Source organism: Tenrec ecaudatus, unplaced genomic scaffold, assembly GCF_050624435.1.
Source record: "Tenrec ecaudatus isolate mTenEca1 unplaced genomic scaffold, mTenEca1.hap1 Scaffold_328, whole genome shotgun sequence".
Lineage (NCBI taxonomy): Eukaryota > Metazoa > Chordata > Mammalia > Afrosoricida > Tenrecidae > Tenrec > Tenrec ecaudatus.
The window spans coordinates 22,155-41,761 of NW_027459052.1; the positions used below are offsets into that span (position 1 = coordinate 22,155).

The 19,607-nt window shown below is 41.9% G+C and overlaps 1 long non-coding RNA gene across 7 annotated transcripts in view; it reads left to right on the forward strand.

The window, feature by feature from the left end:
* Positions 1-19,159, forward strand: part of LOC142436479 (uncharacterized) — a 37,578-nt gene extending 18,419 nt beyond the window's left edge. For 5 of the 7 annotated variants that reach the window (XR_012781965.1, XR_012781963.1, XR_012781964.1 and 2 more), the window contains one exon: positions 3,340-4,429. This is a non-coding gene — a long non-coding RNA (uncharacterized LOC142436479). Of the gene's footprint in view, positions 1-3,339; positions 4,430-8,995; positions 9,090-15,181 lie in introns of those variants that run through there. The other 2 variants (XR_012781962.1, XR_012781966.1) reach the window with 2 other exon arrangements.
* The last annotated feature ends 448 nt before the right edge of the window (positions 19,160-19,607 follow it).

The window sequence follows — 19,607 nt, forward strand, 5'->3', positions numbered from 1 at the left end:
TTTACTATGAAAATCTGTCTTGCACGCTTCTCTCCAAACAGAGAACTCTGAATTAGTAACTGTCCTCTGAATACAGCACATTCCTCCCCTACTGAGTAAGAATGGATATCCATTTGCAGTATGCAGCACCATCTTGCATCTTGAGCTCCCACCATAAACGGGTCTCCTTTGTGCTTCCTTAGCTTCCCCCCTTGGAGTTTCCCTAAAGATTTGGTGTCCATATTCTCATTTGGTGTCCTGTTCCTTTAAAGTTTTCTTCATGCAGGTGATGTCAGTTCTTTCTGTTTTCTTAGAGAGATGGTCAATTTGCCTTCTCTGTTGGAATTCTTTAACAGACATATTTCCCCATATTTTACTCCTTTTGGTGAAATATATTTATGACTTCTGTTGTTTCCAGGTATCTAAAATCATCTTCCTAGCAAGAAAATTATCAGCTTAAAGTATACTTTAGCACTGTACCTTACATTTTTTTCTACCTGTAAGATTTTTTTAAGTTGTCTGTTCCTCCAATAATTTTTGTAAGTGGAAAGGGCATGTTTTTTTTTAATTAAGCAATGTCTGCTATATATTTCTTACTATGTAGTGTCCCTTCCTTAGGCCCACCCCTTCTTAACAGGTCCAATACACGAAAGATGACTGTTGCTGCTTCTAAAGAACATTTTTGCAGTATATTCCAATAGGTTTTATTGCTGTTATTCAAACAATGCATAGTACATTCAATATTGCTCTCTTTTCTTTTCTGTCTCTTGAGTAGCCTTTTGGTTTCCATGTGTAAGTTGCCTTTCATGTCATCCCACATCTCATCTGGTCTCTGTCATTAGTCTTCAGTCAGACTTTTATTCCTCATGTTTATTCTTTACATAGTCTCTAAGCTGTGCTCTAGCTACTTTGGCTAGCTTCTACTTGGATTTGAGCAATTTATGATCTGTTCCACAGTTAACCCCTGGGCGTGTTTTGACTTATAAGCTTCTCCACCATTTCTTTCTGTAGATGTGGTTGATTTGATTTTCATTTGTTCCATTCCGGAAAATCCATATGTGTAGTTTCCATTTCTGGTGTTTAATAAGGAATTTGCTATGAATTCATCATTAGTCTCAAAATGTTATCAGTGAACCTGTGTGTCATTTCTGTTACTAAGGTCACATTTTCCAACTACTGCTACTTTCCCCAAATTTTACACTTATCAGTGTGTATGATTGTTTGGTTGATCAATGTCAGGCTGAAAAATTCATGTGAAAATTTCAATATATATTTTTAAATATTTTATTGGGAGCTCTTATAGATATCATAACTTCCCATAGTTCAATTACATGGAGCAGTCCTGTACAATAGCTACCACAGTTTGAAAACTTTTTCTTCTTTAATTCCTTGATATCAGCTCTCCTTTATCCCTTCTCCCCTCAATTTCATTATTGTGGTGGTAAACAGAACCTGGATGAAAGTGTGAGCAGCAGCCTTATATCTGTACTCCTGACCACAGGGCTTGGAAGACCAGTTCTAGTGTTGGAAGAAAACCCCCACAAGTCCCAAAGCTAGAACTGCTAATGAGCAATCTCCAGACAGAGATTTCCCCCCAACTGCCCTCCAGGAAGATGTTAGTATACAGCTGCTACAGGTGCCTGACTTCTTGCTTCTCAGCTGAAAGATGCCTAGCTTTGAAAGCAATCAGGTTCCCTTTGTTGCTGTCACTTAAGGAATCAATTATCTCTTTCTCTTAAATGCCCACTGGATGGGTCCTAAAGGACTGGTGTGTAATTGAAGGGCAGAAATAAAAAGGCTTTGCATTCTTTCACCAATTTATATAATCTCAGGGCATGCAGCTCCCCCGCCTCCCACACAAACACAGGCAGACACCTAGCTACCTAACAAGGTAGGCAGGATCTTTAGCCTCGGGATCCCTGAAATAATTGGATGAGCAACTTAAGACCAGTGCTGAGGGTAGGTGGAGTGGAGTAATTGTCTCCTGAGCGGGGAGAACAATAACAACAACATGTCTGCTCTTGTCGTTAAAGCAGCTGGCAGATAGTAATTAGCCATGCGCTTGTATGAGGTATCATTAAGGTGGCACTACAATGAAAGGATAGTGTGGCGATGATATTTAACTAAGAGTATGTGACTGGGACTCTTCTCCAACTTTGTGAATGCTTCTATGTTTGCTTTAATTGGTGCACAAAACTGAATAACACTTGTACTAACTGGTCTTGCTTGCAGGCATATGAATATTAGCCTACCACTGACAAAATTATACATCAGGGAAGATATTGCAGTGTGCTTTTGGATAATGAATATGATGCCAGTCTTCTTGAATTTGTCGATCTCAGCCTTATAAACCACTTGATTATCTAATTAAAAATAGCCAGTACCAGTCTATTAAAGTTGAATAATGCATACACTATCAATTTTTACCATTCCATTTTGTTTTGACAACTTGCAATTTTTCATGACAATATTGCATGTATGCCATTTTCCATTTACTAGAGGATATTAGCAGCTATTTTTTCTCATTTTCAGTCATGCCATGTCAAGCACTGAAGGTCCCCAAAGCTTTTCCTCCATCTACATCATTATGGTTGACTGTACTTTGAGGATTTAGTACTTGTTCAGTGTTATTTCATTGCCATTAAACCTGAGGGGTTCATGTTCCAGAAGTCGATCACCAGATCTTCCTCCCAGTCCCTATTTCTGGAGAATCCACTAAGACCTGTGCACCATGGGTGGTCCTGCTTGTATTTGAAACACTGGGTGGCAGTGCTTCTGGCATCACAGCAACCTGCACGCCACCACAGGACAGCACTGTAAGAGGAGTGCTGTGAGCTAAAATACAGGCTCCACAAACATAAGGAATGTGTTTCTGTACCATAATCCCTTTCATATATACCTGTAAAAATGGTTTTCTCCCAAGTAGAATATTCGCCATGTTTCGCATTCCCAACTTTATCTAGCACTTAGTTGTCTTTCAGTAAAGATTGATTAAATGAATACATTTAACCTCTACCAAATGGAATTAGCAAGTCATATCACTCCTGTGGTCTATTGGTCTCATGTCTTCCTTCTGTTATGTTTGTTGTATGTATTCATGTACCTCTTTAAGCAAATATCAAACCTGTGTCCATTTATCACTTTCATATCCAACCTGATTTCTATAGTAACTATTTTTACCATTTGAATTGTTTACATGATTGTATTTCGTCCAATGGGCAATAAACATTAAGCATAGTGTTTTATTTATAGTCATAAAAGAGGGTTGTCACTAAAGATCTACTTTATATCAATGTGTATTTTATGGGGTCCATTGAAAACCAAGATATTTAAAAGAGTCAATGTTGTGTTCTTTTATAGAAATCCAGAAAGATGATGATCATTTGCTTGAGCACTTGCAATGTGAAAGATGCATTGACAGAATGGAATGGTGCTACAAATGTAATACATATTCTCAGCATAAAAATAATTTTCCTCCAAAGGAAACTTATGAGATGTTTGGATTACATGAAAAAAATGTAAAATCAGATTTAATCATTCTGGAATTAAATCAGAACAGAAGCAACAAAATACAGAAGATGAGAAAACTTTTCTCCACAGTGAACAAGAGCAATTTAATACTGAAATGAAATTCCCTGAGTGTGAACCACCCAGGTTCATGAAGTCACAGTGCATTCAGCATCAGGAGTCTGATGAAATTGAGAAACTACACACAGGCGATAAATGTGGAACAACCTTCATTGAAGACTCTGTGTTCTATGAACACCAGATTATTGGTATACTAGATAAGACCTACGAATGCAGTCAGTGTGGGCAAATATTCAAGAAAATGTTCAAACTCAATGAACATTATCAAAAAAGTCATGAAGGACAAAAGCTAGGAAAATGCTTGCAATGTGGGAAAAATTTTCACAGTGTATCATACCTCAAGGGACATCAGGAACCTCATGTGGCAGGAATGTCCTATGTATGCAGTGAATGTGGGAAAGGCTTCACTAGGAAGAGTGATCTCACTGCTCATCAGCAAACTCATACTGGAGAGAAACCCCACATATGTGGTGAATATGGAAAAGCCTTTATCAGGAAGACTCTTCTCACTGTTCATCAGCGAACTCATACTGGAGAGAAACCCCATGTATGTGGTGAATATGGCAAAGGCTTTAGCCAGAAGAGTAAATTTACTGTTTATCAGCGAACTCATACTGGTGAGAAATCCTATGTATGTGGTCAATGTGGAAAAACCTTTCTCACGAAGAATGTTCTCACCGTTCATCAGTGAACCCATACTGGAGAGAAACCCCATGTATGTGGTGAATGTGGAAAAGCCTTTATTCGGAAGCATGCTCTCACTGTTCATCAGCGAACTCATACTGGAGAGAAACCCCATGTGTGTAGTCAATGTGGAAAAGCTTTTATCAGAAAGAGTAAAGTTACTGTTCATCAGCGAACTCATACTGGAGAAAACCCCCATGTATGTGGTGAATGTGGAAAAGGCTTTATCCAGAAGACTGCTCTCACTATTAATCAGCAAACTCATAGTGGAGAGAAACCACATAAATGTAGTGAATGTGGCAAAAGCTTCATTCGTAAAGGAAATCTCAAAACTCATATAAAAATTCACAGGAGTAAAACCCTATATATGTGGCAAAGGCTTTATCCAGAAGATTTCTCTCACTGTTCATCAGCTAATTCACACTCGGGAGAAACCCCATGTATGTCATGAATGTGGAAAAGCCTTTATCTGGATGGCTTCTCTTACTGTTCATCAGTGAACTCATACTGGAGAGAAACCCCATATATGTGATGAATGTGGAAAAGCTTTCAGCCAGACACAATGCCTTACAGCACATCAGAGATTTGACAAAAGGAAAAAAGCCCTTTGCATGAATTAAATGTGGAACATCTTATATGTGGACATCAGATCTCGTTAATCATGAGAAATTTTCAACAAGAAAAACTTTCATTGGAGTTAGTGTAACAAAGCTTTCAAAACAAAGGAAGAGGTGCTGGAGTTTGGCCTGGGCCAAGTGTGTGAACGGACAGTTGTGACTTACCATATGGGTACCCGTGTTCTGTGTTGCTGTCCCTCTACTGACATGGCCCACCATCTTGGCGACAGATGACCTTCCAGACTTCCACAGAGTGCATGTTCTTCCTCAGATGCATGAAGGTTCCCTAGACTATACACGGTAGTCCCTGGAGAAGTGCTGACAAGGTGGGGAAACCACAGCTTCTGAGAGGAAAGCCTCACTGCCTTCATTCCCTTGTCTCTGCTGAAACTGAGTTTGTGTCTGGGCTCACACTGAGTTCCCATCACTGTGTAACTTGCACAGTAATACATGGCCGTGACGTCAGGATTCACAGAGCTCAGTTTTAAATTAACCTGGTTCTGGGATGTATCCCTGGTGATGCTGACTCAGTACTGGAGAGCTAGATTATAGTTTGTGCCCCCCATTCTCCCATATTATCCCAATCCACTCCAGATCCTTTCCTGGAGCCCGGTGGACCCAGGTCACATGATAGCTGGTTAAAGACAATCTAGAGACCGCACAAGTGAGAGATAGGGTCTGTGAGGGCCTCACTAGTCCAGGGCCTGACTCTTGTACCTGCACCTGGGCCTATACAGCTGGGGATAGAGAGAAACCCAGTGAGTCATGTGCCCCGATTCTTCACTCCCAGACTTCATGTCTGACTCCCTGAACCACTCACCACCCTGAGTTGCCAGAAAGAGGAAAACCCACACATGCTTCATGTTCATGTGGATAAGATTCGTGACACCCAGAAAATGCTCTCCAGGTGAGAAGGAATATGAATTTAAGTCCTTGCATGTTGTGGTTTTATTTGGGTTCTTGTCAGGCATTTGCGTGTGGGAGGTGCATGGTATGTAAAGGTGGAAAGGGCTGAATGGGGCCCCTGCCTCTGGGACTCACACTAGAAAAGTGATGCTGGTGGAGTCCTTGAGAGAACACAGCCCTCTCTTTGAGGTCTTCACTCTACCAATCATGCGGACATCTGTGCAGATTTTAAGTTTAATGTAGCTTTACATCTATTACCATCAGAAGTACACAGATGATCTGGTGAAATTAAAGACAATCTCTATGCTTACCATGCAATGGAATCAAGACTAGGCCTACCTGAATCTTTTCATTCCTTTGACCACGTAGGGAAACAAGTATATGTCTCCCTAAAACTCCTTTCCCCTATAACATTTCAGAATATTTGGGAAAGGATAAAATATACTGCGTTATAGTCCATGTTTAATATTGGAAAAAAAGTGTTTCCTACCAACAAGGTTATTTGTGGGGAAACAGGAACCCACAGAAGTCTTAAGAAGGTCATATTTCTTCCCATGGATTAGTACCCTCTGTGGGTGATGGGTATTCTGAGCCCCCTGCTGACAGCAACCCATCACATACAGGAGAGGTGTTTCCTGGGCTTACACAGTCTTCCAACTTCTGTGGGGCACACAGTAACATTTTCTCTGGTCATAAGCATTCAGATTGTTGGTCAGGAGTGTTACCTGGAGTTGTCTCTGCAGATTTCCAAACACGGGCACTGGAGCTACCATAGTGGTCAGCACAGCAGCTCTAACTGCAGTCTGTATCCAGGCTCCTGTGGGGCCTAAGCACCCCTGCAAGTCAACTTTCTCCCTGAGGTTATTTTTACCTCTGGTCCCTCAGTGGGAAAAGCTTTAGAGGTAGAGAGTGCTACAAGTTGCAAACACTGTGAGCTGGATACAGTGAAAGGAAGTATGATCTACAGACATAGCTCTTTATACAGATTTTGATATTGAGATGTACGCCACAAAAAATACTGGTAAAGAAAATCTGGCTCAAAGACAAAGATATTCTACAGGATTTAGGCTGCCTTCTTTACAGAGGAACGGGGAAGTATTTAAATCAGGCTTCTATTCAAAATAATTGAAACTGGAACGTTTTAGTTAATTATTTGATGTTAAGGGGAAAGTTTCTAGTCAGAATTATTTTGGGGGTGGTTTTCTGTTATGTTTGATGGGAAATTTTGCAGATGTTTTTAATTGTTGAAAACAATACTCTAATGCCACTGAACTACACCTGAGAAGAATGTTGCAAATAGTATTTTGTTGCATGTTTCATGAGAAAAATATGTTCCAATACATGACAGAAAGTTTTGCACACATAGCTGCAAACGGACAGAAATTCTTGCCAGTACAATATTTCAAAAACTTTAAAATATTGAACAGGAAAGGGATTGTGATATAAACCAATAACTGAATTTACAATAAAAAATTTCATAATGAAATAGTCTATGTTTATTATTTTATTTGATTATTTGTTTTTTGCCCAAACTATCTTATAGTTAGCTGTGGTCGTCATATAATCATTTGTCAATTTCACAGGATTAAGAGTGAAGGGGTGGAGTCTAGCCAGTTAATCAGATCATAGCCAATGTGGCCTCTGTGTTGGAGTGGCCTCCTGAGGATTCTGGGAACTCCTTCATTCCTCCTTGAATGTAGGAGTCTGTCTCTCTCTGTCTCTTTCTGTTGACTTCCTGGGAGACATTGCAGCTGACAAGACATGTGGAACTATGTGAGTGCTCTCAGCTGGAGAAATCACGTGGACCCATGCGAGCGCTGAGATGCTTACAATGCCACCAGATCCAGAAGACTTCCCACCCACTGGCCTGTGCTCTTGCTGCATTTGGCATCATTGCATGTGTTTTGTGAGTCTGAAGAAGACTTTAAAAATACGTATCGGACATATGGTCTAAGATTGGACTTAAGGAATTGATCTGGACTGGGCTGGGATGTTTTCTTGATATTTGAGTTCTCTTGTACATAAAGCTATTTCTCAAGGACGTGAGTGTCTATGAATTTGTTTCTCTAGTCTACCCATAGTAACATAGATATCATATCATCCCACTGTTCCATCACATCAAGCAGGAGGAAAACATCTTTCTTGAACTTTTTAATATCGGCTCCCTTTTACCCCACCCATTGCCCCACTGTATCTCCAAGAAATCCTTGTTTGTCTTGCTGCCTCTATACATTTATCAATTCTGGGTTCGTATACTGTTAAACAGAAAGACACATAACAAAACTCAAGAGAATTACCCCCAATTGCAAAATACATCTGAGGTGAACCCAAAAGGAATTGCAAGTTGAGGAAGAAGGCAGTCCAAGTGTACTCTTCTGTCCTTCCCTGGAGTCCAGGACTGAACCAGTTGTGTTTAGGATCAATTATGTCAGTCTGGCTCCTGGGATGTGGTGACCTTGCTGGATCACTGCCTTTCCAGGGGCTTCTGTGTTCAAACATACTCTTTAGGTCTGGTGTCCTACAGCCTGCCCCTTCTACCTTTGGTTGAACACATGCTAACATTCCCCAAACTGATTGTTAAATATATTACAAGGAATACAAACGACGACGACAAAACTAACTCCCTGCCTTCCAGTAGATTCTCCCTCATAGCACAGCCCTATTTTGTCATCTTTGCTGGTGAGGAGGGAACACTGTTCTTTTAGCAGCTCAAACGAAGGATGCTTACAAAACAACATCCCTGCACTGGCCGCAAAGTGAGACTGCTGGCTGGGGGTAGTGAGACCCGTTACTGATGAGCCAGCTCCATCTCTTCTCTGTGTGTGCAAAGTACTGTTGCATGCAGTATTTGTTGGTAAACTGTGCTTTTGCTGGGGACCGCAGACAATGGTTTAACAGATTCATGCTGTTAAGTTGACCTTACATTACAATAGAGGGGGATACTATTGGAAGGAAGAATAAGGCTATTTTTGTACATCTACCTTTAAATTGAAGCAAAGCAAGTGAAAAAATATATTTAAAAGGAAAGCTAAGTGTTGGATCGGCCCTGTGAACAGCTCACTGCTGTGGGATTGCCAAATTTGCAGGTAGGTAGCTGGGTTGGGGCCTGGGATATAATACCAGGTGTCCTTTAAATTGGTTTATCCACAGAGAGCACAGCTGTGCTCTCAATCATGCCGTCGGAGTTCACAGCACCTTCCTGTGCTTTGCTTCCCTTGCAGGTGCTGTGGCAACTCCCGGCCGAACTGTTGGTACTTCAGGATCATCCCACAGAAGCCTGCAGAGACAACTGGAGGCTTGATGGTGAACCACAAGGTCTGCAGAGGGAGGAGAGCTCCCACTGGTGATAATCCCTAGCTATGCCCAGCTCCTTCCTGCAGATGATTAGATCAGGCCACGTGGAGAGAGTCTCAGCACTGGGGAAACAGGAGTGCTTGGAATCTGCCAGGTGCAGGGCTAGGTGTCGGTGGAGGTGTTTCTATATTGCTTTGAGAAAGGAATCACAAAATGCCTCACCGTGCTAGTAGAAATAGGACCTGGTATTTCCAGCTTTCCGGCACTTGTCCTGCACAGGCCAGGTACCTTTCAGAACTGGTGCCCAGACTGTAGCCTGATCCACTTCTGAATGTACACTCCTCCCTGGGCCATTCATTGTAATAGAAAATTGACACCCCAGGACCACGCATAAACAGCGGATAATTCTGAGCTGTTTAGGAAACCACTGTTATAAGCACAATAAAAGTGCACTCTTCTAAAAATAATTCACAGGGTACATAAGGGACTGTAGTGGATTGGTTATACTCCTCCCTTGCCCCAAACCACAATAACCTCTGGAAATACAGACTGGTATCTCTCATGAATATAGATGCCCAAATCCTCAACAAAGCCCTGGTCAATAGAATCCAACAGCATATAAATTTATTTTAAAAGACCAATATTCTCAGGTCAATGAATCAGGACAGAAAACCCAACAATAAAAACATCCACATACAATTGATTTTTACATTGGCCCAAAAGACATTAAATGGGAAGCAGGTGCCCTCCTCAATAAATGGTGCTGGAAAATCTGGATAACCACCTGCAGAAGAATGAAATGAAATATCTCATTCTATGTACTAAAATAACTCCAGGTGGATTAAACACCTACATGTAAAATCCAGAGCTAGCAGGATCATTAGTCCAGGGAATACATGGGTTGGCAGAATTAACAAAAGAAACATACTCCATAGAAGGTAACATAGATGAATGGGACCTATGAAAAAGAAAACACTTGTGTAAATCAATAGAGTTTATTTAATAAAAGAGTAAAAAGAGAGCCCACAGACTGGAAAAGGATATTTAGTAATGACACATCATATAAAAGACTAATGATTAAGATCCACAGAATTTTACAAGGTTATAGCAAGAAAAAAACTTTTGATAAGATGGGCTAAAGACCTGAACAAACAATTCATACAAGATGATAGATAAATGGCTAATAAACACATGTGGAAATGTTCTAGGTCTGTAGTCATTCAGGAATTGGAAATCAAAACAACAATGTGATACCAACTAAAGCCCAGTAATGTATCCCAATTTAAAAACAAAACATAACAGAACAATAAAGGGTGGACAGGGTCTGGTGGGATAAGGACTTTTGTACAACTGCTAGTAGTCATGTAAATATGTACAGCCACTATAGAAGGAGATATGGCGATACCTAAAACATATGGAAATTGAACTACCATCTGACTCACCAATACCATTACTGGGCATATACCCCAAAGAAATAAGAAAGAGATGACGAACAGACATGTGTTCCCCCATGATCATTGCAGCACAGTTCACAATAGCACGAAGCTGGAAACAGCCTAAATTCCCATCAAGAGAAAAGTGGATACATTAAAAAAACAAAAAAAACAACTGATGTAAACACACAAATAATATGAATCCCTAAAAAGCAGCATTGAAACACTTCAAGTCGTGGAAGGATCTGGAAGACATGCTTAGTGAAGTTAGTCAAGCACAAAAGGACAAATGCTATTTAAGTTCACTCCACTTGGAAAAAGTCGCAGAAAGGGCACAAGCTCAAGTTTGCACGTCATCAGGCCCTCTGGCTAGGAGCTAGATCGCCTGGGAAAGAGCTGGACCAGTGCCATGAACCACAAATCCTCTGGTCAAGGTAAGTATAGTGGAGGTCATTTGGCCAGAGGACACTTCCTGATCTCCTGATAGCTGGGATCCATTGGTGGGGGAAAGGGGGCAGGATGCTGAGTAGTAGCAATATGGATCTGGGGTGAGGTCCCCTGGAGAGGGTGGTGGCCCTCTCAAAGGGGTGAGGCTTAGTGATGGTAGGGCGTGGGCAGGACTGAATTGGGAGATGGAACAGTCAATTTTGGGTGAACGTAAGTGCGTGTCTGCTCGGGTGTGGGAAAGGAGAGCTGACAGCCAAGTGGAGTAAGGAGAGACTGCAGGTGCTCTTCGGATCAACAGGTAGGGAGGGTATTTCATGACTTGCACTCGGAGAGCAGAGCTGACTTAGGACTCTGGGGTTACCTGCGAAGCCAGGTCAGATGTCACAGAACAGTGGGAAACTGAATCCTGACTCTCAGAGTACAAGTCATGCTGCAGAGCTGCTTCTGTGGGATCCCCAAATGGGAACTCCACTGGGGGAACTGGATTCTACCCCAGACTCACTGTAACCTGAGGAATTAAGCTGGAAAACACATGGTGTCTGGGGTTGAAGAAAATAGCTGTACCAAGAGCTGTCTACTATTGGTTGTCTAACAAACAAGTCTTGGTACAGCAAGTGTGCTGTGTTAAGACGTATTATCCTGGCAACTGTGTGGCTGTTCTGTTGCAGTCTGCTTATACTCATCTACATTAGGCTGTTTCTCACAGGTGTGCCGCCATTGGAGCTCACCGTCTTGAAGCAGTGTTATTTGTTTGGTTATTTTTCAGAAAATGAAACCTAGGGATGTTGTGCCCACAGGGAAAGAAAGCATAACAAGGTTTTAGGGTGCTTGAAGGGTGGAGGAGAAAAAAGGGAGATGATTTCAAGAAGTCTAGGAAGGAACCCTATCATTTGGAAAACATGTATGAGTATGCAAGAAATTGCACAATTCGTTTGGACAGAATTGAACTATGGAACAATATGACCTATACAGTGGTTGCCAAGTTAAATAATTTTAATTTTATCAAATAAAAGGTAATAAAGTAATAGATCAAGGAATGGGTTTGGGGCTTGCACTAAATCCTATCCCCAATTTAAGGACTATCAGTTCGAGCCCACAGGACGATGGCAACGTAGTGACACATGCCAGGGGGACTCTGCAGAATCCAGCCCAGGAGAGTTGCTTAGAGGGAAATTCAACGCTGCTGGATTGCAGGAGGTGCATCATAAAGATAAGTAGGCGCATATCCACTGGGTTTTGAAGGGCTGTGGGTTTTGGCTTACATCACTGGAAGCCGCCGGGGGCTTGACCTTAGCCCAGCCGCTGTAACTGCTGGAGCCGGGACCATTTGGAGCCCAGCCAATGTATCTGCCGGAGCCGGGGCCATTTGGAGCCTGTAGCAGGGCTTGGTCTAAACACAGCCACAGTTTTCCCCTGCCTGCCTCAGGGCAGGGACAGGACCCTGGCAGCTCCACCAGCAGGGATCAGGGTTCAGCTACATTGTTGCTTCTGTTTATATCTCTGCTCTCTATTCCAACACAGCCGTGGAGGGCTGCACAGGAGCTTTTTCATGTCATGGCCACAGCTTGCGGTGCCTACGTGGTCTGAGCAGGGACTAAACCCAACACCCCACAGCCCAACAGGCAGGGATCAGGGTTCAGCTACACTGCTGCATCTGTTAACATCTCTGCTCTGTGTCCCCCCACTTCTTTGGGGGCTGCTCAGCAGCTTTCTTGCGACTCTTGGGGCTCAGCTGTGGATAGCAGCTGGGGCTTGGGGCAGGGAGTAAGCCCTTGTAGCTCCACAGGCAGGGAGTGGGACTCAGCTACATAGTTGCTTTTGCTTCCCTCACTTCCCTATACCCCTGCAGAGTCTAGTCTAACATTTTAATTTTTCTCCCCCTGCTCTTTATTCCTACCCTGCTCTCTCATGCTCCATTGCAGACATATGGGGCACTCCCATTGCCCTAGGGCATTTGCGCCTTGGCCACACCCAGCTAGGTGAGCTCCACCCTGCTTAGATAGCCAAAGGCTAGGGAAAGGCCTGCTTGCTCTCTAGGGGATACTCCTCAGACTTCTCACCAGGGAGTTCCTGCCTGAGTACCTGGGGACATAAGGCAGCTCAGCCAACACTTTTCAACATTCAAACCAATAACAGGAACATCAGCCCAGCCTGTGCAACACTGGGGCAGGCAGCCGACCTGCCATCTGGGGTACTCCCCTGATAGGGAAGCCACAGGAAGATAAAGTGGTAGGTTAATACCATAGCAAAATCAGCTGTAGGCAGTTCGAAGAAGCATTCCTGTAAGTCTTCCAGAGAGAGACTAGAAAATGGCACCTGGTCCCTCTAAAATAACTCAACGCAAAAAGCCATCACCCCTAACGACTTCAACGAAAAAAACAGGAGAAAAAAAGACAAAGGCAGAAGATGACCTGAACATAACAACATACATAGAAGAAGCAGACATTGAGATGCCACTCAAAGAAACTCAGAATGCTGCTTGGAGCCATGCAGGATATGAGGGAAACAATACAGAAAAAGGATGAAACGATACAGGAGCTTAGCGAGGAGATAATGAAAAACAATAGCACAATCATGTTCCTTGAAAATTGATTGGAGGAATCAGAGAACCCTATCATGTCTTGGAGGACAGCCAAGCAGACTTTAATAAACGTGAACAAAAATCTAACAAGAGCATCAGAGAAGCTGAAGAAAACCTAAGAGCTATGTCTGATGCTATGAAGCAGAACATTAGAATTATTGGCCTACCGGAGGAAGACACAACAAAGAATCATCTGCTACAATAGCGAGAGAATTCTTGGAGGAAAACTTGCCCAGCCTAATGAATGAAAACCAGGCAACCATCCAGGAGGCTGAAAGAACACCAGCATGACAGGACCCCAAGATGAAATCACCAAGGCACATAATAGTTAAACTATCCAACTTTGAGGAAAAGGAGAAAATCATGACAGCAGCCAGGGAAAAACAAGCAGTCACATATAAAGGTTCCCACATAAGGATATGCTCAGACCTATCAGCAGAAACTATGAAAAAAAGGAGAGAGTGGAGTAACATTACTCCAAAAATTGAAGGAAAACAACGCAAATCCAAGAATATCTACCCAGCCAAATTATCGATCAAGATCGATGGAGAAGTAAAAGTCTTCCCAGACAAGGAAAAACTCAAAAATTACATTACAACAAACCCAGCCTTACAAAAGATCCTCGCCGACTCAGTATGGGCAGATGAACAACACTCACCAAGCACAAATAAGAGACCAATACATAGAACAACTTCACCCAGAGCACAACAAGGAGAAAAGAGACCCCAAGATAGCATTGGTTTAAGGATGGAAAGAAGTCAAGAATGATACACACAAAAAACACACACTAATGAGAAAGGAAAGTAGGAAAACTCCCAACACAAAAGGTATAAAATGGCATCACAGAGTCCACAGATGGAGATAATAACCCTGAAATCAGTGGCCTGAACTCAGGCATTAAAAGACTGAGACTAGCAGAATGGCTTAGAAAACACAACCCATCCATTTGCTGCCTACAGGAGACACATCTCAAGGCTACAGACAAAAATAGGCTGAGAATCAAAGGCTGGAGAAGGACCTACCAAGTACACAGCAATACAAAAAAAGCAGGGGTTGCAATCCTAATCTCGGAATAAATTGACCTCAAAGTACAAACCATAAAAAGAGATAAGGAAGGATACTATCTAATGCTCAAGGGAATCATAGACAATGAACCACTAAGCATTGTAAACATATATTCCCTGAATGAGAGACCAGCTGAATATGTCAACCAAACACTCCAAAAGATTAAGAAAAAATCACAGACCCGACAATTATAGTAGGTGACTTCAACACACCACTCTGAGAAAGATAGATCACAGGGAAAGAAACTCAACTATGATGCACATACCGGCTTGGGAGGAACTGGAGGAAATCATGCTAAGTGAAGTAAGTCAGGTACAAAAGGAAAAGTAAAACATGATCCTGCTGAGGCAAATATTAAAAAAAATGCTAATGTGGCATAGGGGAAAAAGTTACTATATACTAACATTTTTGGGTTGAAGACTGTGTAGTATGGCAGAGACCAGATCAAAACCAGGGATGCACATAGTAGACAACTGGGGAGGAGGTGGGGAAAGAAAAATAAAAGGATGAATATAAGGAAGAAAAGGTGAGCTGGGGCATGGGGCACTAACCCACCCAAGGGGAGGGTATTGTTTATATCTCCACAGGGAAAGTGGGACCAGACTTCCACCCAGTGCCGCGAGGTGTGAATGCAGCATTCCGGAGTGGAGTAGGGAACCAGTGAAGAGGTCTGGGAGGCTGGCCCCAACACCAAAAATTAAGTGGATTCCTGCCCCTCCCCCAAGAAGAATTTGTTTCAAAGGACGACATTGATTCTACAGCTCGGGCAGAAGGATATATCGGATCAGAGCACACGGGCGCAGATGAAGGGGAGGAGGAGAGAGTGGAGCACAGACTTGCCCACCAGGCCGTGAGGATGATGTTCCTGATTAGAGCAGCCAGTCCACAGAGAGGACAACATGGCCCCCACTATAAGACATGATACCCCTCAGTGACCAATGGCGCTACCGGAGAAAGCATCAGAGACACAGTGTGCGGATTGCACCTGACCTGATCCGACCACACTGAGGCAAATCACTGGGAGAGTTCAGCGGAACAGCAAGGGAATGGAGTGGCAAGGTCCCCAGGGAATGCTGAAAGTGGATTTGGGGCCAGGGCGTGGTGCCCATATAGACTGGACTGGAAAACACTCCTAAAGGCCAACAAACGAACCTTGAACTAACTACAAGCTTTTCTATCTTGATGTGTTTTGTTTTGTTCTTTGTCAGTGGTTTTTTGTTGTTTTGTTGTCTGGCTGTATACTGTTGCTTTGTTTTCCTCTGTCTTATTTTTGTGCATGTTATTATCTCCACAGGTTTGTCTACATGAGACAGGCTGGATGAACTATCTGGAGGAAAAACAAAGGGACCGACAGTTCTGGGGGTACCTGGGATAGGGGGAGATTGGCCGTAAAGAAGTGGTGTTAACAAACCCAGGGACAAGGGAGCAACATGGGATTCAAATTGGTGGCGAGGTGGGGAGTGGCTGGCCTGGTAGGGAATGATAAGGGCAAGGTTACTTAAAGAAGAGGTATAGCTGTAAGCCAGGTGGGGATGGAGCATGATAGTGGGGCAGGAGGAAAGTCAAGGGAAATAGAGGAAAGAACTAGGAGGCAAAGTGCATTTGTAGAGGTCTAGACAAAGACATGTACATGCAAATATATATATGAGGATGGGGAAATAGATCTATGTGTCTATATTTATAGGTTTAGTATTAAGGTGGCAGAAGGACCTTGGGCCTCTACTGAAGCACTCCCTCAATACATGAATAGTTTCTTCTATTAAATTGTCATTCTATGATCCTCACCCTCCCGACACAATTGCTGAAGCCAAAGCATTTGAACAAGTAAATATGAAGAAAGTTGATGGTGCCCGGCTATCAAAAGAGATAGCGTCTGGGGTCTTAAAGCCTTGAAGGTGCACAAGTGGCCATCTAGCTCAGAAGCAACAAAGCCCACATGGAAGAGCACATCAGCTTGTGTGATCACGTGGTCCCGAAGGGATCAGTTTTCAGGTATCAAAGAGCAAAAAATCATATCATTGGCTGCACAGCTCCATGATACGATTGTCGAGGACAAACGGGTGCATAAGCAAACGTGGCGAAGGAATCTGATGATGCCCGGCTATCAAAAGAGATAGTGTCTGGGGTCTTAAAGCCTTGAAGGTGAGCAAGCGGCCATCTAGCTCAGAAGCAATAAAGCCCACACGGAAGAAGCACACCAGCTTGTGTGATCACGAGGTGCCAAAGGTATCAGGAATAAGGCATCATCATAAAAAAAACCCAAAAACTTAACATCGTGAATGAAGGAGGAAGTGTAGAGTGGAGACCCAAAGCCCATTTGTCGGCCACTGGAGATCCCCTCACAGAGGAGTCTAGGGGAGGAGATGAGTCAGTCAGGGTGCGATGTAGCACCAATGAAGTATACAACTTTCCTCCAGTTCCTAAATGCTTCCTCCACCCCACCCCCCAACTATCATGATCTGAAATCTACCTTGATAGAGCAGAGGTTGTACACTGGTGCATATAGGAGCTGGAGGCACAGGGAATCCAGGGTGGATGATACCTTCAGGACCAGGAGTGTGAGGTGCGATACTGGGAGGGTAGAGGGTGAGTGGGCTGGAAAGGGGAAACCGATTACAAGGATCTACATGTGACCTCCTCCCTGAGGGACAACAGAAAAGGGGTGAAGGGAGACGCTGGATAGGGCAAGATATGACAAAATAATAATTTAAAAATTATTAAGGGCTCATGAGGTAGGGGTAGCAGGGAGGGAGGGGAAAAAAGAGGATCTGATGCAAAGGGCTTAAATGGAGAGCAAATGCTTTGAAAATGATGAGGACAAAGAATGTACAGATGTGCTTTATACAATTGATGTATGTATACGTATGAATTGTGATAAGAGTTGTATGAGTAATAAAATGTTAAAAAAAGAAAGTAATCTAAGAAGTTGTCCTAAATATAGAAGAGCACGGAAATAATATTTGTGAAAGCCTTATTAATTCCCTGTAGTGTGAAGATGCCTTAATACTGCATGCCATAAGGTAGTCTGACTTGAAAAACGTACTGATGAAGATCAGAGACTGGTGCCTTAACTACAGAATACAGCTCGATGAAAGAAAACCAAAATCCTCACTATAGGACCAATACAAATTACCATGAAAAATGGAGATATCATTGAAGTTGTCAAGGATTTCATTTCACTTGGACCTCAATCAATATACACAGAAGCCATAGACAAGTGATGTGTTTCCCTGGGCATATTTGTTTCCCAGGACCTCTTTAAACATTTAAAAAGCAGTGTCTATTTGAGAACTAATATTTACCAGATCCAAGCTATTTTATTTTTAATTGTCTCATATGCCACTGAAAGTTGAAAAATGAATGAGGCTGTTTAAAAGTAAAATGATGCATTTTAATTATAGTGCTAGTGAAGAACTTGATAGTTTGATGCACTGTCAATTGTAGCTTAGAAGTTGTACAATTATAATGCTTGTCATAAATGGATACTATGAAAATTTCATTTTAAGTATATTAGAAATTTGTTGAGAGATCTGTCCATTAAAGGACATCATGCTTGATAAAGCAAAATATCATTGAAAAAAGGATGAACTTCAACAACATAGAACATCACAGTAACTGCAACTAAGCTCAAACTTGACAACTGTGAGAAGGAAGCAGGACCCATATGTGTTTCATTCTTTTTTTTCTCTAACATTTCTATGAGAGTGACATGATTTAATTTGACTTAAACAGCAAAATGCAATGCCAATGACAAACATTTTGCTTGATGCATAGTTAATTAAATTTTTCCCTTTACATATTGGCACCTGATAAGGATACCATTTAATACCACTTTTATTTAATAATATGCTGCAAGTCTTTATGGCAGTTATTGATCAACAAGTGTCTAATAAAAGCTGACAATGGTAGCAAAGATGTAAAACTGTAATTGGAGATGGTATCACTCTAAACATGGACAATCCAAGGCCCTACAAGAAAATCATTGCATCCAAATGAAATGTTCAGCAATTTCACAGGCCATAGGTCAATATAGAAAAGTCCATTTGGATTCCGTGTACCAACAGAGAACGCTCTGGAAAGGAATTCAAGAAAATAATACCATTTACAAGAGCCACCTATAAGATAAAATGGAAAAAACCTGGGCAGAAAAACAAACATCTGTACAAAGAAAACCTTAAAAACAGTACTACAGGATACCATAAGACATAAAGTGAAAAATTAGCCATACTCTTTAATAGGGAATTTTACTTTGTGAAAATATCAAACACACCACAAGTGATCTATAATTATAATGCAATTCTGATTCAGATCCCAGCATCTTTCTGAAAAGTTGAAAAAGAAAGGGAAGAGATTCTATACCTAGAAGCTCTGATGGTGTAGTGGATTATACAATGGGCTACTAGCTGCATGGTCCTCAGTTAAAAACTGCCAGCTACTCTTTCGGAGTAAGATGATCCTGAAAAGTTTTATGATCTCAGAAATCCAAAACGGCCAGTTAGCCCTTGTCCAATAGTAGTGGTTCTCAGCCTTTCAAATGCCATGACCCTTTCATACAGTTCCTCATGTTATGTTGTGGAGATCCCACACCATAAAATTATTTTCTTTGCTACTTCATGAATGTAATTTTGCTACTGTTAAGAATTGTAATATAAATATCTGATATGCAGGATGCATTTTCTTTGTTACAAATTGAACGTAATGAAAGCATGGTGATTAATCACAAAAACAATATGTAATTATGTATTGTGAAATATTTATTTCTGATTACAAATAAATGAAATTTTGTCTTGAAGCATGGTGTAGCATGGTTAACAGTCTTTAATATAATGATAATAAACTGCATTGCTACATTTTGCGACTGTATGCATAAAAAGCCAGCGTGCGTGCAAATGCTGAGAAACCTTCCTTCTCACCAGATCAGAAGTTCTCAGTCTTTGCAAGAGCACAACGAAGTCTACTTTGGTATTTAGACTTGATAACCAAAAAGCTGGAAAGCCCTGTTTCACAGATATG